Raw genomic sequence first — 18,745 nt, 5'->3', positions numbered from 1 at the left:
CACAGGGGAGTGAAGTGGGCAGTGATGACAGTGCAAAGCATCTGCAAGCCACAGGGGATGGAAGTGGGCAGTGATGACAGTGCAAAGTATTTACAAGCCAAAGGGGAGGGAAGTGGGCAGTGATGACAGTGCAAAGTATTTACAAGCCACAGGGGAGGGAAGTGGGCAGTGATGACAGTGCAAAGCAATATAAGACACATGGATGGAAGTGGGCAGTGATGACAGTGCAAAGCCTACAGTAGTCAGGCAACTCTATATTAGGAAATTTTAGATTTCTTGAAGTAAAAATTAAAAAAATCCTTTCCATACATGTCAACACAAGAGGCTTAAATTTCATTGAAAGTGTTGAACTAACATCTCTTCTTCTATTATCCTTGCCTGTTCTGTCAAATAGAAGTCTGTTCTGTGAAGTAGAATGTTCTGTGAAATAGAAGTCTGTTCTGTGAAGTAGAATGCTCTGTGAAATAGAAGTCTGTTCTGTGAAGCTGAAGTCTGTTTTTTAATTTGAAGTCTGTTTAGTTCAGTAAATTTAGAATTTCACTTATGAAAATTATATGCTGTATTGGTTTTGGTTCTTATGTTTACATGTGATTGTAACTCGTCCGTAAGAATGTGTTCACAAAATGTGTGTTGTGTAGTCATTCAGTGTATTAAAGCCATACTAAGACGACATGGTTTTCGACTCAGTTATCATTATGTTCATAACACTGAGGATTGAGAGCTGCCTTACAAAACAGAAAATGAATCTTTATCTAGAGAATAAATTGTACATTCATAGAAATATTATTGGAAACACACACACACACAAATGAAATGGTATCAATATCAAATTCTGTATTATTTTTTGTTATTTTTTTATTATTGGAAACACACACACACACACACAAATGAAATGGTATCAGGTATCAATATCAAATTCTGTATTATTTTTTGTAATCAATATCAAATTCTGTTTTTTAAATTTTTCATCAATATCAAATTCTGTATTAAATTTTTCATCAATATCAAATTCTGTATTAAATATTTCATAAATATCAAATTCTGTATTAAATTTTTTAAAATATTTAACATTTACAATTTAATTTCAATGTGGAGGCGTGGTCAAGAGGCTAAGTATGCTTGAACTTGGCTTGGCTCGGCTACCTATCAAGGTGACTCTAGGTTCAACACACGACTCAAGCAGAGTTCTGTTTACTGAGTACCCGAAGGCAGCACGGAAAACCCTCTCCCAAATCCCCCCCCCCTACTGGTTCACACATAAGATTGGAACACAGCACTCTGAGCATGCTGTAAGCATGAAAGTAGCACTACATACAAGCTATAATTATTATTATTATTATTGTTAATCCTTTTAGCCTATCAAGCCAAGGTCAACACTAACTGATTACAAACTTAAATTTGACAATTCAGAGACTAATAAGTCAGTGGTTAAATACAAATAAATTTAATAAAAATAAAAAAAACTACAACTTTGTGCATACATCATTCTCTCTCCTAAAAATAATTGTCACAAAATCTAGCCTTTAACGGAGGCATGTGGCTGAGTGGTAAAGCACTTGACTTCCAAACAGAAGGACCCTGGGTTCAAATCCTAGTGAAGATGGGTATTTTAATTTTGGGATCTTTATGGTGCCTTCAAGTCCACCCAGCTCTAATGGGTAACTTCATAGAATCCTAAATGCTGCTGGCAAAATCATTGGCAAAAAACAAACCCCATTTGGGCAGTTGTTTGAGACAAACATCTATAAAAAAGCTAACAAGATCCTCGAAATAAAGAATCACCCTTTGTGTCAGGATTTTGTGATTTTACCATCACAAAAGAGATACAAGACACCGATAGCAAAGACAAACAGACACAAACACTCTTTTGTTCCCCTGGCAATCAAATCATTAAATAAGAACAATCTGGCATAAACTTTGTCACATGTAAATTATGAGTGAGTCTGGTGTGAATGTACATTTTGGTTTCTTATAGTTATAATGTTTTTTGTTTGGTGTAATGCACAAATTGTAAGACAAATTTCCTTAAGGATAATAAAGATTATTATTATTATTATTATTATATGAGTTAGGAAAAAGTAAAGGGGGTTGGTCATTGTGCTGACAACATGGCACCCTTGTTAACCACAGGTAGTGATGTCATCTCAGTTAGAAGCATTCTTGGCTACCAAGTGAAATACATTTTGACACTAATAATGTTGCCAACCAATGTTCTAATATTCCTTACATGTTTCAAAAAGAATAAAAATTAAAATCCTCAAGTTTCTTTCTTTAGATCAGTAAAAAAAAATCATACATTTAAACATAACACATTATATAAACTTCCATTTATTAATTTATAAAAACCACAAAACAAAAACAATTTACTGAATGAGTCAATACTAAACCTAACAGTATACCATACATTCAAAACCTTGAATAAATACTTGTGTCGTTATGTGGCTTTCAGAAGAAAAAAAAATATAAAAGAATTACAAAATTAATTCAAAATCTTGTGTTTAAATTTGTTTTCTCAAAAGGGTCAAAGTTATCTTTAATCCTTTAAAGCAGCTTCTTTTTATGAATTGAGTATTCTTGATCAATGTAGTTAACATAATGAAGTATACACACATAAATCTGATTCAAAGTTTTACCAAAAAAATGTCACAGACTGTAAAGCTTGGTGAGGAGTTGAGCTAAAGTCACTCTTTATATATTGTCAAAACAGAGCTGAAAGTATAAATATTTGTTGATCAGATAATGTATAAATGCTAAGTCATAAACTGAATAAGTAAATTCGAAGCTATAAACTGAATGTATAAATGCTAAGCTATAAACTGAATAAGTAAATTCTCAGCTATAAACTGAATGTATAAATGCTTAGCTATTAAATAAATGTATAAAGGCTAAGCTATAAACTGAATAAATAAATTATAAGCTATAAACAGAGCTGAAAGAATACATATTTGGTGATCAGATAATGTATAAATGTTAAGCTATAGACTGAATGTATAAAGGCTAAGCTATAAACTGAATAAATAAATTATATGCTATAAACAGAGCTGAAAGAATACATATTTGGTGATCAGATAATGTATAAATGTTAAGCTATAGACAATGTATAAAGGCTGAGCTATAAACTGAATAAATAAATTATAAGCTATAAACAGAGCTGAAAGAATAAATATTTGGTGATAAGATAATGTATAAATGTTAAGCTATAGACTGAATGTATAAAGGCTAAGCTATAAACTGAGTAAATAAATTCTAAGCCATAAACTGAATAAGTAAATTCTAAGCTATAAACTGAATGTATAAATGCTAAGCTATTAAATAAATGTGTAAAGGCTATAAAGACTTAGCTATAAACTGAATGTATAAATGCTTAGCTATAAAATAAATGTATAAAAACTAAGCTTTAAACCAAATAAATAAATTCTAAGCTATAAACTGAATGTATAAATGCTAAGCCATAAACTGCTTGACTATCTAAGTGAGGAGAGCTTAAATTGAAATCACATTGTAAACTAGGTATTTTTAATGGATTTGATTTGCTTGCTGAGAGCCTAAAGGAAGGACTCACAGATATCCTCCCCCCCCCCCTCTTATGTTTACAAAAGATATTGAACCAGAATGCACTGTGCTTGCTATAGGAGCATGGAAGTTGTGCTAATCAAAAGCAATAATAATACAAGCAATAATAAACAGCATGACTATTGGCCAGAGATGAAGGCTTCAATTCAGCTTTCATCACCAAATTTTGAAAACCATGAACTAAAAATGTAAGTCCTTCAGTGTTCCCAGACATTAGCACTGTAATGAACATCTTCACCATCACTTGTTCCATAAGTTTGATCGATCATTGGGTCAACAGAGATGCTGCCCATCAAAGCTTTTCTGCTTTTCTTTAAGTGATAAATCTGAAATGTTGACTAATTACCTTTCTATGTTTCTCTGCTGGCTCAAAACCAAGGACTTTACCAACAAAATAAAACTCTTCATCTAATGAGGTTTGTATGGTCTCTGCTTTTCAATAGCCATGTTGCTCCCCTAAAAATGCAAAATATTAATAATTTCTTTACAAAATGTTATGTACTCTTGTTTTCACTATTTTTATCTTATACATGCAATTAAAAGTAGCCTATAGCATAACTGACATGACTAGTACAACAAAATAAAGTAAAAACTAGGAAAGTTTATACCATACAAAGCAAGATAGAAAAAGGTTGGTCATGGTCCACTAGCAGGTTACTAGAGACAGTTATCTATTTTAGAAATAATCTTTTTAGAGTGATTATATGTGTAACAAAAAAAAAAAAAAATTATGTTTCATATCACATTAACAAGCAGTTTGTGACACTGTTATGCATCAATGAAGTTTCAAGCATAAAAAAAGATACTTCTATAGTATACTAGCATTACCCTTGGTTCTTCCACCTGATTTGTTCTCAGGCTATACATTGTTTATTTTGGCTAAAAACTCTTTTTTTTTTCTGCACTTCCAATAAAATTTCCTGCATTTTATTTTCAGCCCAAAAAGCCTAGTATCAATTACATTGAATTCATAAAGACACATACTTTTGGTGTTTGAATTCTAAGAACACTTTTCTCCCCATCCTCAAACAAACAAAAATGGTACATACAATCTTCTTTCTTCTTCCTTCTCATTTTTTTATTGGAGCATTCAGATGACTGGACCAGTATATGAGATTATTTTCACAGCGTTTCCAAATCAGGGAACTCTCCATATAGTTTTCTTTCTATTGGGGTGTTTTGGGGCCAGTGTCATGTACAGCCTCTTGGTAAAGAGAGCAGTTTTGGAGAAGATGGTCAACATTCTCTGGTGACACTCCACATGGGCAGATTTCAGTTTCTGATTTTGAGCTTCCAATACATATGTTGTCAAATTCTGTTGTGTCTGGTCCTGCGGAAAAAAAAATGATTTTAGATGTTTTACTCCCATGAAACAGTTCTAAAGGCACATCACTATTCATGATTTAGTTTATCTTTACATATGATTTTTTTTTTAATTTGGTCAGTTGTAGCACCTTTATCTGGACATGCATCTTATACACATTAACAAATATTTTACACTTATATTTATAGCCTATCAAGATAAAATAGCCTGATTACCACAAACAGAGAGGTGCGGTGGCTGAGTGGTAAGGCGCTTAGCTTCTGAACCGGGGGTCCAGGGTATGAATCCCAGCTCTAATGGGTACCTGACATTAGTTGGGGAAAAAGTAAAGGCGGTTGGTCATTTTGTTGGCCTAATGACACCCTCGTTAGCCATAGGCCACAGAATCAGATGACCTTTACATCATCTGCCCTATAGACCACAAGATTGGAAAGGGGAACTTTATTTTTTTTTTTTTTACCACAAACAGAATTACACAAAATCCCCCCCCCCCCCCCAGAAAAGAAAAAAACTCTTTTACTGCTTTCATAAATAAAAAGGATGGTAAATGTTATGTCTATAAAACATTACCTTGAAACAAACATTGCAAGAAGTCCTTTTGCTTTAACTGCCTACACCTTCAAGTGTCTTTCAATGAACAAATCCTGTTGATCCTCTGCCAACATAAACAAGTTTACATAGATATTAACATTTCAAAGTCATGGGCCAAAAGCTCAGTCATTTTTCATTTCGCTTCTATATCAATATTTTGATTTTTTTGTCGGCTAAATGATTTGTGTACCTCATAGGAAAACAATGGGGTCCTGGGTTTGAACCTAAATGAAGATTGGGATTTTGAATTTTTAGGGTGCCCCTCAGTCACCCAACTCTAATGGGTAACTGATTTTAGGTGGTGAAAATTAAGGCGGTTAGTCATTGTGCTGGACACATGACGACCTGCTCATTAACCACTAGCCATAGAAACATAACCTTGACATCATTTGCTCCATAGATCGCAAGGTCTGAAAGGTAAACTTTACTTTTTTTTAATTAATATCCACTGTGCATACTGCATCCCATTACTTCTTACTTATGTACAATAGATTTCTCTTTTCCCTTCCTTGTGTTTCTTGAATCAAGTTCCTTTTTATAGGGCATTTTAATACCGCCACACAGCTAATGGATTATATTATTTGTCATAATGTCCAAAAGTAGAAACTAATTATTTTATAATGAGAATGTGGGTATGTGTGTTGTCTATCCAGTATCCAAAACTACACATTTTTCAAATAAAAATCAACAAATTAAACATATTAAAAAGATAATAAAAACCAACAGGGATTATGTGAAGGTCTTTACAAATGTCATTAAGATTTGCGGTTAAACAGTAGACTTCTTTTTATTTGTTTAAATAGATCATTGAGTGTGATACTTCAAATCTTTGGACAGGTGATCATGGATAAAATCTGAACACTTTCATTTAAATTTATGGTTCCCATGGTGGAAAGGTGTTCTACAGCTTCTGCAAAGATCAAGCTCTGTTTTATCCACCATGGTCAAACACATCCACCTTAGACAAACAGTATCCATTTCTATATACAAAAATACATACATATAATTTTCTTTACAAATTAAAAGAAAAAGAGAAAGATTACCTGAGGTGACTAGACACCATCAGAAAAGCGATATTTTTTTGAGATATCAGTTACTGCTTCGGAAACTGCTGATGGATCAGTCACTGTAAAAAACTTGGTCAGTAAAATTTGAAAAGTAGACAACTCCATGGTAAACAATAAAATCGCCACCTGAAAACACAAATAAACAATAAGAGGATGTAGACACACACAAAAAGGATTACAATGTCTGATTTTAACTCAATGTGAGCCACATGAGTAGGCCTAGTTATAGCCTTTAACACAGCAAACATTTGAACTAGTGGCCAACAGTGCACAACATTTTAAGGATAAATGTAGAATATATACAGCTATTTTATTTGAATAAATGTGAATACTAAAGTCAATATAAACAAATATGAGACTGTGTGACAAAAGTTTAACTTAAATATTACATCCTGTATATATATATATATATATATATATATATATATATATATATATATATATATATATATATATCGAAGACGAACTCCATTCTTTTCAGATCAGGCAGCTTTCCATACAATTTTTATTCTAAAGGACTGCTGGGGGCCAGTATTTTGTTTGGGTCTCACGATAAAACAAGGCAATATGTTCTTTGGAGGAACTCTACAAGGCATGTTTCACTGGTTTCAACATCCAGAATAAGTGTTAACTCATTATGTTGTGCCCTATTCAAAGGTGAAAAATAATTCATTGACTGTGTCCTGATAGAATGTAACATGCATCCTTGATCCTGATGTTTGAGCAACAACTGTTATATTTTTGGTTTATACTACTCTCTTTTTCTTTTTCTCTTCCGGATATAGTGGAATTTAAGAAAAGAAAAAGTAAAGTACCCCTTTCAGACCTTGTGGGCTATAGGGCAGATGATGTAAAGCTCATCTGTTTCTGTGGCCTACTGTTAACGAGGGTGTCATGTGGCCAGCAGAATGACCAACTGTCATTACTTTTCCCCAATTAATGTCAGGTACCCATTAGAGCTAGGTGGACTCAGAGGCGCCCAAAGATCGTGAAATTAAAAACCCCAGTCTTACCAGAATTCGAACCCTGCACCCCAGTTCAGTAGCCAAGTGTTTTACCGCTTAGCCACTGCACCTTCCATGGAATTTAAGACTGCTTACTTATTCTCCCATTTTGGCAGTGTCAGCTTGTTCATCTCCTCTATACGAAAGTGTGCCTGGGATCCATTGGAGAACAGTTTTTTTGCTATTATTGTTGAGATTTATAAGAGCTGTCTTGACTTGTTTGATAGAGGAGGCATCAGATTTTTTTAAAGATAGGAAAGAAATGTTTTTGGTATTCCTTAAAAAGAAAATCTGGCTGTTCACAGGTGGATGGTTGATTAGTGTGGTAGCTGCTGGTTCTAATACTCCCCTTTCTGCTCAGTGGCTGTCTGAGAGATTGCCAGTGGCTATTAACTTTTCTAATCTTTCTCAATTGAGCCATTCATTGCATAAGACATCTCCTCCGTTACCGGTGGATTCTTGAGATGAGCCATCTGTATAATTGACCCACTGGTTATTGGTATATTAGATTTCTTCCTTGAAATCTTTCTGATTGTGATAAGATTTTTTTTTGGCAGAAAGAGAGCTTAGGTCCCAGGGAAGAGAGTCATTGCACTGTTTAACTAATTCATAAATTATATTTTATAAGCAGTGTTTCTTTGTTTGAGATTCTCGTATGAAATGAGGTATTTTCAGTTAATTTTGAGTGCCAGACTTGTGGGTTTAAGTTTTGAGTGGGAAGCTCTCTTAGGTTTCCATTTTAGTAAACTGAGTAAGGATTATTATTTCTCTTATTTTGTCCAGAGAAACCAGGGAAAAAATGATCTCTTCCATTGCTTTGAAGGTTGTTGTTTTTATTGTTTGGAGTTAGGTTTTTGTTTTACTTTTTTACTTTGTCTATTTTCTGTAGAATTGACTGCTGAATCCTATGTTGTAGAGTCCTGTGTTCTAGAGTGATGTAGCTGGTAAATTTCTTTTTCAAAATGTAATTTGCTGATTGAAGCTCACAGCCTGCTAGATGATTGGTGTTAGCCTTCCCTGGTTGTCCAAGAAGTCTACATCTGAGTTGCCAGTTACACTGATGTGATTTGGTATCTACTGCATCTAGCGTGTTGTAGCTGGTACATTTCTATTTCAAAATTTTGTGATTTGGTATCTACTGCATCTAGTATGTTGTAGCTGGTACATTTCTATTTCAAAATGTTGTGACTTGCTCCAAATTAATATTTCCATTTTATATCTTGTACAATTTCCCTTTTTTTTAGTTGACTTTATAGACTGTCATTTTATTCATACTGCCATGTAAGATCTTTAAATTTGTTGAACCATGGATTGGGCATTAGAGCTGGGTGGACTCAGAGGTGCCCAGTTTTCACTAGGATTCATAGCCGGGACCCCCAGTATGAAAGTCAAGAGCTTTACCACTCAGCCACCACGCCTCCATCAAATTGATTAGGCTAAAAGTAGTCCTACAAGTTCTTTGAGTGAAAAGAAAACAGTGTTTAATGAATAAAAAAGGGAAGAAGAAACTTTTTTTTCCCACTAAAGTAAAGTAAAGTTCCCCTTTCAGACCTTACAATCTAGGGGGCTGAGGATGTAAAGGTCATCTGTTTCTGTGGCCCATGGTTAATGAGATTGCCAGCACAACAACCAGACGCCTTTACCTTCCCCATCACACCAGGTACCTTTAGGTTGGTAGACATAGTCATGTGATCAGGGCACGGCAGACATATTGTTGGTAAAAATCTGGTTTCTATGCACAGTCAACACAAGCTTTTAGGCACTTACCATGGATAAGTCGAGCAAAGAAAGATATAGTCAGAAACAAATACTAAATCTTACACTTTGAAAGCAAGCCAGCATAATAAAGAAAATGATTTGCTGCCCTCCTTGTGTTGTTTTTTTTTTTAAATTAAAAAAAAAAAAAAAAAAAAAAAAAAACATGTTTTGTAAAATGTTTTACTTATTTCGGATGTTCCTTCAGAGTTGAAGATAATTACTTCCTAGTCCAAACCTCCCGCAGGACGGCGGGGATGGGAGCGGGCAGGGTTTGAACCCCTGACCATCGATAAGTCCGAACGACAGTCCAGCGTGCTTATCCAGATCTCTTCACTTATAATCTTGTTCTACTGAAAGTGCTTACACAATCACAAAGGATGAGTTCAAGGTATTCCGAATCAATTTTATTGTTAGACCTAGAATAGATCTAGATCTACTAATAACTAATCTAGACTAGATTCTAGATCTATATTCTAACTATTTAAGTTAGCATATCTAGACTACTATATTCATAATATTGTTTGACATAAATGTAGAATCAGATTGAATAGTCAATATTTATTATTGTCAAGGGCAGTGTTTCTCAAACTGTGTGCCGCCGAAGATTTGCAGGTGTGCCGAGGAGTTTTCAGAATGCCACACGTGCAGCGTTACACAGGTTTGCGTACTATTAAATTTTTATTTTACCTTGCGACGACATCCCAACTTGCAACGACCAGTAATAGTAGTGGATCGCTACATTATGACAGAAAGGGGTGTTAGCTCTTCAGGTTATGGAGTTGTCCACTATACATATATTATTATAATGACTCAAATGTAGGCCGCCTTAGCAGACGCTCAGCAGTTCTTGAATTGGTAACGATTATAATAAGCGATGTGTTTCATGTAAATTTTGTAGGTGTATGCTAATAATAACAAATTATTACTAAGCCTTAGTCATTGTTATCCATGGAGAAATACGTTGGTAAGAATGAAACTGCGAAAGCGTTCAATGAAAAGCATGGAACGAAACAAAGGTACAAAGAAGATTACATCGGATATGGTTTCATATCTTCAGGACCTGAAGATTCTCCATTGTCATTCTGTCTGATCTGCAATTCAGCTCTGTTGAACGAGGCGCTTGTTCCAAGCAAATTGAAGAGACACTTGGAAACAAAACATCCAGTTGTAAAAGCGCAACCGAAGGAATACTTCGAAAACATCAGGTCCCTTCAAGTGGATGAATCCACTGACATTAGTGCAAAGCCCAGTTGTTAGCTTTTATTCAGTTCATAAAGGATGAAAAATGTGTCAACAAATTCTTATTTTGAAAAGACTTACCAACTACGACCAAAGGCGAAGATTTTTAAGTGGTGAACGAAAACATTTTGCTATTCAAAGTACAGTGGAGACAAACTGTGTCAGCGTTTGCACCGATGGCTGTCCTTCCATGCAGGGAAATAGAAAGGGATTCTTCACTCATGTGCGTCAAGAAAATCCAAATGTATTAGTTGTTCACTGCATGATCCACAGAGAAGCTCTTGCCTTCAAATATTTGATGTCTGTTCTGGATCAAGTGATTGAAGTTGTAAACTTCCTCAAATCTCGACCGCTTGCATTCTGACTTTCCTCAGAGCTTTGTGAAGCAATGGATTCAGACTACTAATGTCTCCTGTATCACACCAACGTTTGTTGGCTCTCCAGGGGAAAAGTGTTAAAGCATGTCGTCCAACTCAAGGCTGAGCTGATTTCATTCTCGGAGGCTGAAAAAAAAAAAAAAAAAAAAGACTTTGGATTTTCTATTCATGACGAGATTTGGTGGGTTAAGGTGACATTTCTCACTGATTTATTTGACAAATTAAATTCATTGAATTGAAGTCTTCAAGGACCATCGGAAACCATCATCATTGCATCCGCAAAAACTAAAATCATTTGGTTAAAATTGATTGTCTTTGTGGCAAAGTAAAATCACGAAAGGACTGCTTTCGTACTTACAATGAATGTGCTTCAAATAAAGAAATCACCCCCGAAATTCTGGACACTTTGAAACACCTGCAGTCAGCATTGCAGCATTACTTCTCAACAGTTTGAAGTAATGAATATAAATGGGTCAGCTCTCCATTTGGAAACAATGAAGCTACAAATTTTACAACTAAAGAAGAAGAGCAGCTCAATGATTTAAAAAACAATGCAATTCTTAAGTCAGAGAAAGCCTGGATGTGTTTTGGATTTCAATCAACAAGTTATATCCTGTAATCAATTTAAAAGCAATCAAAATAATTCTTCCATTTACATCTTTATGGTTTTGTGAGTTTGGATTTTCAGCACTGACTGAAATCAAATCTAAGAAAAGAGAGAGACTTCTTACAATAGACGATGAAATGCGAGTTTGTTTGTCGACTTTGGAGCCTCGATTAGATTGCATTTGCTCTCAAAAACAGGCACAACATTCACATTAAACATAATACTGAAAAACAGGCAAAATCTTTTTTTCTTTTTATTATAAAACATCTGTTGCTCTTCGTGGTGTGCCGCGAAATTTTTGTAGTTTGTTTACTGTGCCGGCAGACAAAAAAGTTTGAGAAACACTGGTCTAGAGCTAGATCAACATTGTTGTAACATATAATGTAGGCCTACATAGATTGTGATAGAGATCTACTCTCTACTCAAGCCTTCAAGGTCTAGTATTCTAGATGTAGATCTATGGCTACATAGATCATAGATATATTATATACAAAATCTGGATGATGTCTCAGATTAGAGTGTGACTAGATCTAGAGTCTAGCCTACATAATGCTTAGGCTTAGTAGATCATTCTAGATCTCATCTAGACTCTATAGAATAGATCTAGAAAATCTAGATAACATCTAAAATCTACATCTCTCTGTTGCTGCATATTTTAAGCATATGAAACTTAATTTTTATCTAATAGATATAGCTAGATCTAGTCTTCACTTCTAGGTCACTTGATAAGATAAATAAATTTAGCTTTTATGTAGCACTACTTTCATGCTTATAGTTATAGCATGCTCAGAGCGCTATGGTCCAATCTCATTGGTGGACCGGAGGAGAGGGGTATCTGGGAGGTTTTCAGTGCTGCCTTTAGGCGCTCATTAAACACATCTCTGCACAAGATATATTTGGACTATAGTTACAGATAATAGTTACTTATTATTAGATACTAGTATTATATAGACCAGATCTAGCATCTAAACCAAAGTATCCAGTTTAGATCTAAGTCTAGGGCTGAAGACTTTTTAAAGTTTATTTTAGGACTAGGCTCATCAAGACTAGTAACTTGTTGATAAATCTAATGGTCCTAGATCTGTGTTTCTTTTACAACTTTCAAATGCTCTTTAAGATTTGAAGCTAATTACACCTTAGCCCAAACCTTTTGGCTGTTGCGGCTGAAGCACTTCACTAGTCTCAATTGAATTTTTGGTGTAGACTAGGGTTTTGAATTTCTATATTTTTAGGATGCTTCGAAGTCCAACCAATTCTTTATATTACAAGAGTTCTACATCTATTATTAAAATGTTATTGCTATTTTTACTTTTGAAAATGTCTACAGGCTTACAAGAGTTTAGCAGCTTACAACCAGTTCCTGGTTCAAGATGTTATGGCTTTTAAACCACTAGCAAAGGTAAGTAATAAATATTGTTATATTATAGTTAATATCTTGATATTCAAAGGTATTTACATGTATATGAGACCAATGTCTTGATATGTACAGGTATTTTAAATAATTTTTTTTTCTTTTTAATAGGTCTTCACTCTCAGTGGTTAGCATGTACTGCAGCCCTGGATAGTAATAAGTCAAGATGGTATTATTCTATCAGCCCACTGTTCTTGTATAGTTGGACTTGGTGAGTCCTGCACTCATGTGGCAGACATGGATCCTTGAGTCAAATAACCTACTCACTGAAGCCCAGGCTGGCTTTAGAAAAGGCAGATCAACAGAAGATCAAATTGCCTTCATCACACAAGAAATAGAAGACGGCTTTCGAGAAAAGAAACCAACAACAATTGTGTGGGTTGACTTAGAAAAAGCATTTGACAAAGTCTGAGAACAAGGTCTCTTGCTCAAGCTAGTCCAGCATCACATATCCCAAAGAATGTACAACTGGATAAAGGAATACCTAAATAATAGAAAAGCCTTAGTTTGCATGCAAGGACAAAGAAGCCACACAGTGGGTATAAAAAATGGCGTCCCCCAAGGAGGAGTCCTATCCCCAACACTTTTCCTAATATTCATAAACGATCTAAATCAAAACCTACCTAGAAAAGTTAAAAGCAGCATGTATGCAGATGACCTTGCCATAATTAGCACAGAAGAATATGTAGGAACATCGAAATTTCGATTACAAGATGCTCTTGATAAACTCAATAATTGGTCCAAAGACTGGGGCATGTCCATCAACACAAAAAAGACCACATATACCATATTCTCACTGTCAACAAAACAACAAACAATAAAATTAACATTAGATTTGGAAGCTTTAGAAAAAAATGACAGCCCTACTTATCTTGGAGTCACCTATGACCCGAGACTAACCTGGAAAAACCAAATAGATAAAACACAGAGTAAAGGCATCCAGAGACTATCCCTCTTGAAAAAATTAGCTGGCACAGATTGGGGAGCTAATCACAACATCCTGAAAAAGACCTATACCAGTTATGTAAGACCTGTATGGTGCCACAGCATGGGGCTCAGCAGCCCAAACCAACCTAAGAAAAATAGACAAGGTTCAAAATATTGGTCAAAGGATAATGACAGGAGCAATCAAAACAACACCCATAAGAGCTATGGAGGAAACTGCTGCCCTGATCTCTCTGGATGAAAGAAGAGAAATAAAAATCCTTTCCCAATTCACTAAATTGGAAACCTTGGAGAGGCACCCACTCAGAACAAAATCCACAAAACTGGCACAAAAAACCGTCTCAAAAGGACCAATTTCATACAGGAATCTCTAAACCTAAAAAAGAAACACCAACTTGAAAAAATTACTCTGGAATCCTCAATACACTATAATGAATCTCTACCCTGGGACGAAAGCCCTCTTCCTACTATAAGGGACCATATTGAAAACATAAAAAGAAAATCTGATTACAGACCAACAGAGCTCAAGGAAATAGTGAACTGTTTTCTACATACCAATTACCCTAGCAATCAGTGGATCAGAGTTTACACGGATGGCTCATCCCATAAAGCCACCACAAATGGAGGAGCTGGAATACTTATCGAATGGCCAGATGAAGGAAAACTAGAAAAATCCATAGCAACTGGAGAGTTCTCTGACAGTCACAGAGCAGAAAGGGAAGCACTAGCACTAGCTGCTACCATGCTAGCAAATCATCCAAGTTCCCCACAAAGTCAGATTGTCTTTCTAACAGACGTGAAAACAACTCTCCAAAGCTTGCAAAACTCTGATTCCCCTCATATTAAAAACCTCAGAACAGCACTTACAAAGCTCAACAACAACAGCAAAAAAAAACTGTTATTAAATGGATACCAGCTCACATACAACTAGCAGGAAATGAGAAGGCTGACAAGAGTGGGAGAACAAACTCACAAGTAAACTCTGCACTCTATCCAGAAGAAATGAAGAAATTAATTGTAGATAAAATAAATGAGAAATGGATGAGCTCCCATCCAAATCACAAGAAAGATGACGCTTACTATAAGCTATCCTGACAAGACCAACGTCTAATCTTTCGACTCAGGACCGGACACAACGGAATGCGACAACACATGTTCCAGAAGCTCAAAATTGGAACCAGTGAAATCTGCCCATGTGGAATATCACCAGAAAATGCCAACCTTGTCCTCCAAAACTGCTCTCTCTACCAAGAGGCCCGTATAAGACATTGGCCCCAAATCACCCCAATAGAAAGAAAACTATATGGAGAGCTCCCTGATTTGGAAACCACTGCGCAGTTAATCTCATGTACTGGTCTAGTCATATGAACACTCCAACATAACAATGAGAACGATGAAGAAGAAGAAGAAATGTGGCAGACACTTTATTTATGCTGGAAGCCAACACCAGGCTAAAAGAGAGTAAGACAGTTACAGGCTTGTTATCTTACTGGATAAATCCATCAGAGCTTAAAAAAGTTTTGCCAACTAAGGTTTCTGAGATTGATATCACCTCATTAAAAAACAAAAAGTTAAATTTGATTCTCTTGTGAACAACATCACTTCTAAAAATAAAAATTTAAAGGCTATTAAATCCAAAGAAACTATAAAGCTTAGTCTAAATATTTTTAATTCATTTATTGAAAGTAATGTTCCAATCAGATATTTTACTGTGTTGTGCTAATAGGAAGAATAGGTTTGTGCCTGTGCTTTAACGCTGCTAGGTCTCTCAATGAAAATTTCAAAACAGTCATTTATTACTGTCATCTTCCTGTCATAAGTACAAATAAATTTTTTGGGCCTGAGACTCTCCTTATTGGGCCAGAAAATCAAATCGGATATGTTGACATACATAACATCCAAAACAGTACATGAATATCTTAGATCAGGGGTGGGCAACCTTTTTGTATCGAGGGCCGCATTATTTAAAAAATTGGGAATGGCGGGCCGCATATTTATATACAACTTATAGAGACACTCTAAGCTAACTGTGTAGAATTTCTTTTAATTCATATTTACACTGTATTATATTCACGTTTCTTTTTTTTTCCCACACTTCACGTTAAGGAATTACAACAAGAGTTAGCAATTATTTAAACCAATTTTACGATTTTTTTTTCAAATTGCTGTTGTCATTTAACATTAAAATATCCTGACAAATATACAGTTGTACTTAATGTGCAGTATTTTACTTTTTACACTCGTGCATGATGTTCCGGAACTGTGGAACTAGCTTACTAGTTTCTATCCTTGTGACTGCTGTCAAATTACAGTCAGTCAAAATCGACCAGTAGTTATACTTGTTTAGTTTCCACAAAGGAAAAGGCTTGTTCACTAAATGAGACAATATATGTTCTGGAAGTTAAATGTCGGGACTAGAGAAACTTGCCCATCACTAGAGAATGCTGACCATGTCCTTCAATGGTGCATTCTAAATCAAGAGACCCGAACAAGACTTTGGTCCAAAAACCCTCCTAAAGAACAAAAACTAAAAAAACAAACAATTTTTATTTGTTACTACTAGGTCTAAATCTATTGACTAGATCTAGTGAAATCTAGTCTAGATTATTCTAGATCTACTTGATTATCTATCCTTTTCTAATTCTAGGGCTCTACTCTAGTCACACTAGATCTTGTATATAGTTCTAGATCTAAAATAATTTAAGTCTACTAGTACTAGTCTAGATCTATATCTAATAAGTCCTCTATGTCTAAGAACACAGATTATAATAATTATATTAGAGATCTAAATATTTATGTCTAAATCTATAGTCTATAATAGACTTATTAAGAACTAAATTTACATAATGATACATAGAAATCTAGAATCTAGAGATCTATCACCTTCTAAGTCTATTTCTAGATAGATCTAGAGTCTACTTCTAGATCTAGTTATCTAGTGCTAGCCCTACTTCTAGATCTAGAAACTAATTTAGACTATGTAATAAGAAAAGTAGATCTAATACTAATAGCCTTATTTAGGCCTTAGAGTTAGACTTACTGTGTGTGTGTCTAAGTCAAGTTAATTAATTAATTTAGGACTAGATCTTTAATAACGTTTTTTTTTTAAAAATCCTTTTGAAAGTTTCTTAGATTACTTAGAAACCAGTTCAAGGAGTTAGTGTTAGAATTAGAATAGTCAGATCTATTTGATCTATCAAATCATCTAAAAAACAATCTAGAGTACTAGACTTAGACTAGATTAGATCTAGATCTATTGACTATTGAAATCTATTCATTCTAATCTAAATCTAGTCTAGATTCTAGATCTAGAAGTCTAGTGACCTAGACCTATCTAGTAGCCTAGAGTCTAGACTAAGACTAGATTCTAGATTGTCTAGAGTCTAGATGATGATAGATTTGATAGATGATAGAATACAGATAGATCTATATCTAGTCAATCTAGACCTAGAATCTAGATTAGATCTAGTTAAATCTAGTAGAGTACTGTAGTAGATTTGAATGGAATATTTGGCTAATTAGCACTTACTAGATTCTAAGAATAGATCTAATTCTAATATCTAGACCTAGACTACTAGATCAGTAGATCTAGAGATCTATGTCTAGAACTAGATCTAGATCTAGTCTTCAACCATTTCTTCGTAAATTTAGGACACACCGGGTCCGGAAGTAGATGAAATGTAAACAATAAACACAGACCTATATATATTTTATTTTGCACTCAGTATTTTCAATTCGCACTATTAATAAATAATGATAAAATGGCAATTTTTTTTTAGTGTCGGAATTCAGACTTGGCGGAACAAAAAATCGTGAATGCGGAACGGCGGAACATGTGAGCTTTTTTGATGATTTTGCGGGCCGTTTCCGCATAATGCGGGACTATAGGCATGTCTGCTGTAGGTGTCAGCAGGCCGCATAAAACATTCCGCTGGGCCACATCCGGCCCCCGGGCGTAATTTGCCCACCCCTGTCTTAGATGCAGTTGTGGGATGAATTTTAAACATATCAGCTAATACATAGGCAGGTTTACCTAGAATATTTGAAATAATGTGTGTTAAAAAAAATAATTTGTGTACATTCATAATTATAGTAGTTAAATTAAATTATATATATATATATATATGTGTAAATGTGAGACAGTGTATTTTTTTTTTTTACCTGTATTATATCCAAGCTATCCAATGAGAAATATTTATATTATTTAATATATAGATATATTTATTCAAATCATAATATGCATTCATTTATTTGTGGAAATAAAAGAAATGAATTGAAGTATTGTTTGTATATTAATTATTATTATCTTATCTATTAGTATGAAAAGAGGCCCTTAGTGAAACCTGCAGTACCAGGTTCGAATCTCGTTAAAGACTGGTATTTTGAATTTTGGGATACCTCTGAGTCCAACCAGGTTTGATTGGTATTTGACATTAGTTGGGGAAAAGTAAGGTGGTTGGTCATTGTGCTGGCCAAGACATCCTCGTTAACCTAGTCCACAGAAACAGGTGACCTTTACATCATCTGCCTTATAGATCGTAAGGTCTTTAAAGTTGACTTGTTTATTAAAAAAACAAACATTTTATTTCAAGATCAATTTTTGTAACTATGTAACTGTTTGAATAACAATGGACGCCAAGAACTAGTTGTTTTTTTTATAAAGTATCTTAGTTAGTAATTCAAATCAAGATATCTGCCTGATGGACTTTTCAGACTTACCGATCGTTCCGGGTTTAAACCCTGCCCATTCCCATCCCCTGTGGAAATCGGTTCTAAAAAGTTAAATCTAAATCTAATCTAAATTGAAAGATTCTAGTCAAGATTATTTTCATAATTTGCCTGTTCTGTA

The 18,745-nt window shown here is 34.7% G+C and overlaps 1 long non-coding RNA gene across 3 annotated transcripts; it reads right to left on the bottom strand.

Annotated features, from left to right (window-relative positions):
* Positions 1–508: 508 nt before the first annotated feature.
* LOC129922280 (uncharacterized) lies at positions 509–17,836 on the bottom strand. 3 transcript variants are annotated; one of them, XR_008774246.1, is made up of 7 exons: positions 17,426–17,836; positions 13,575–13,747; positions 6,532–6,681; positions 5,468–5,552; positions 4,623–4,903; positions 3,920–4,029; positions 509–2,709 (listed from the first exon to the last, which is right to left on the bottom strand). It is a non-coding gene; the product is annotated as an uncharacterized LOC129922280 (long non-coding RNA). The 3 variants fall into 3 exon arrangements; XR_008774244.1 differs by lacking the exon at positions 13,575–13,747 and adding an exon at positions 10,638–11,059 and having other exon boundaries at positions 17,426–17,829; XR_008774245.1 differs by lacking the exon at positions 13,575–13,747 and having other exon boundaries at positions 17,426–17,830.
* Positions 17,837–18,745: the final 909 nt, after the last annotated feature.

The sequence above is a fragment of the Biomphalaria glabrata genome, chromosome 13, assembly GCF_947242115.1.
Source record: "Biomphalaria glabrata chromosome 13, xgBioGlab47.1, whole genome shotgun sequence".
Taxonomy (NCBI): Eukaryota; Metazoa; Mollusca; class Gastropoda; family Planorbidae; genus Biomphalaria; species Biomphalaria glabrata.
This window is presented reverse-complemented; position numbering and strand designations above follow the sequence as displayed.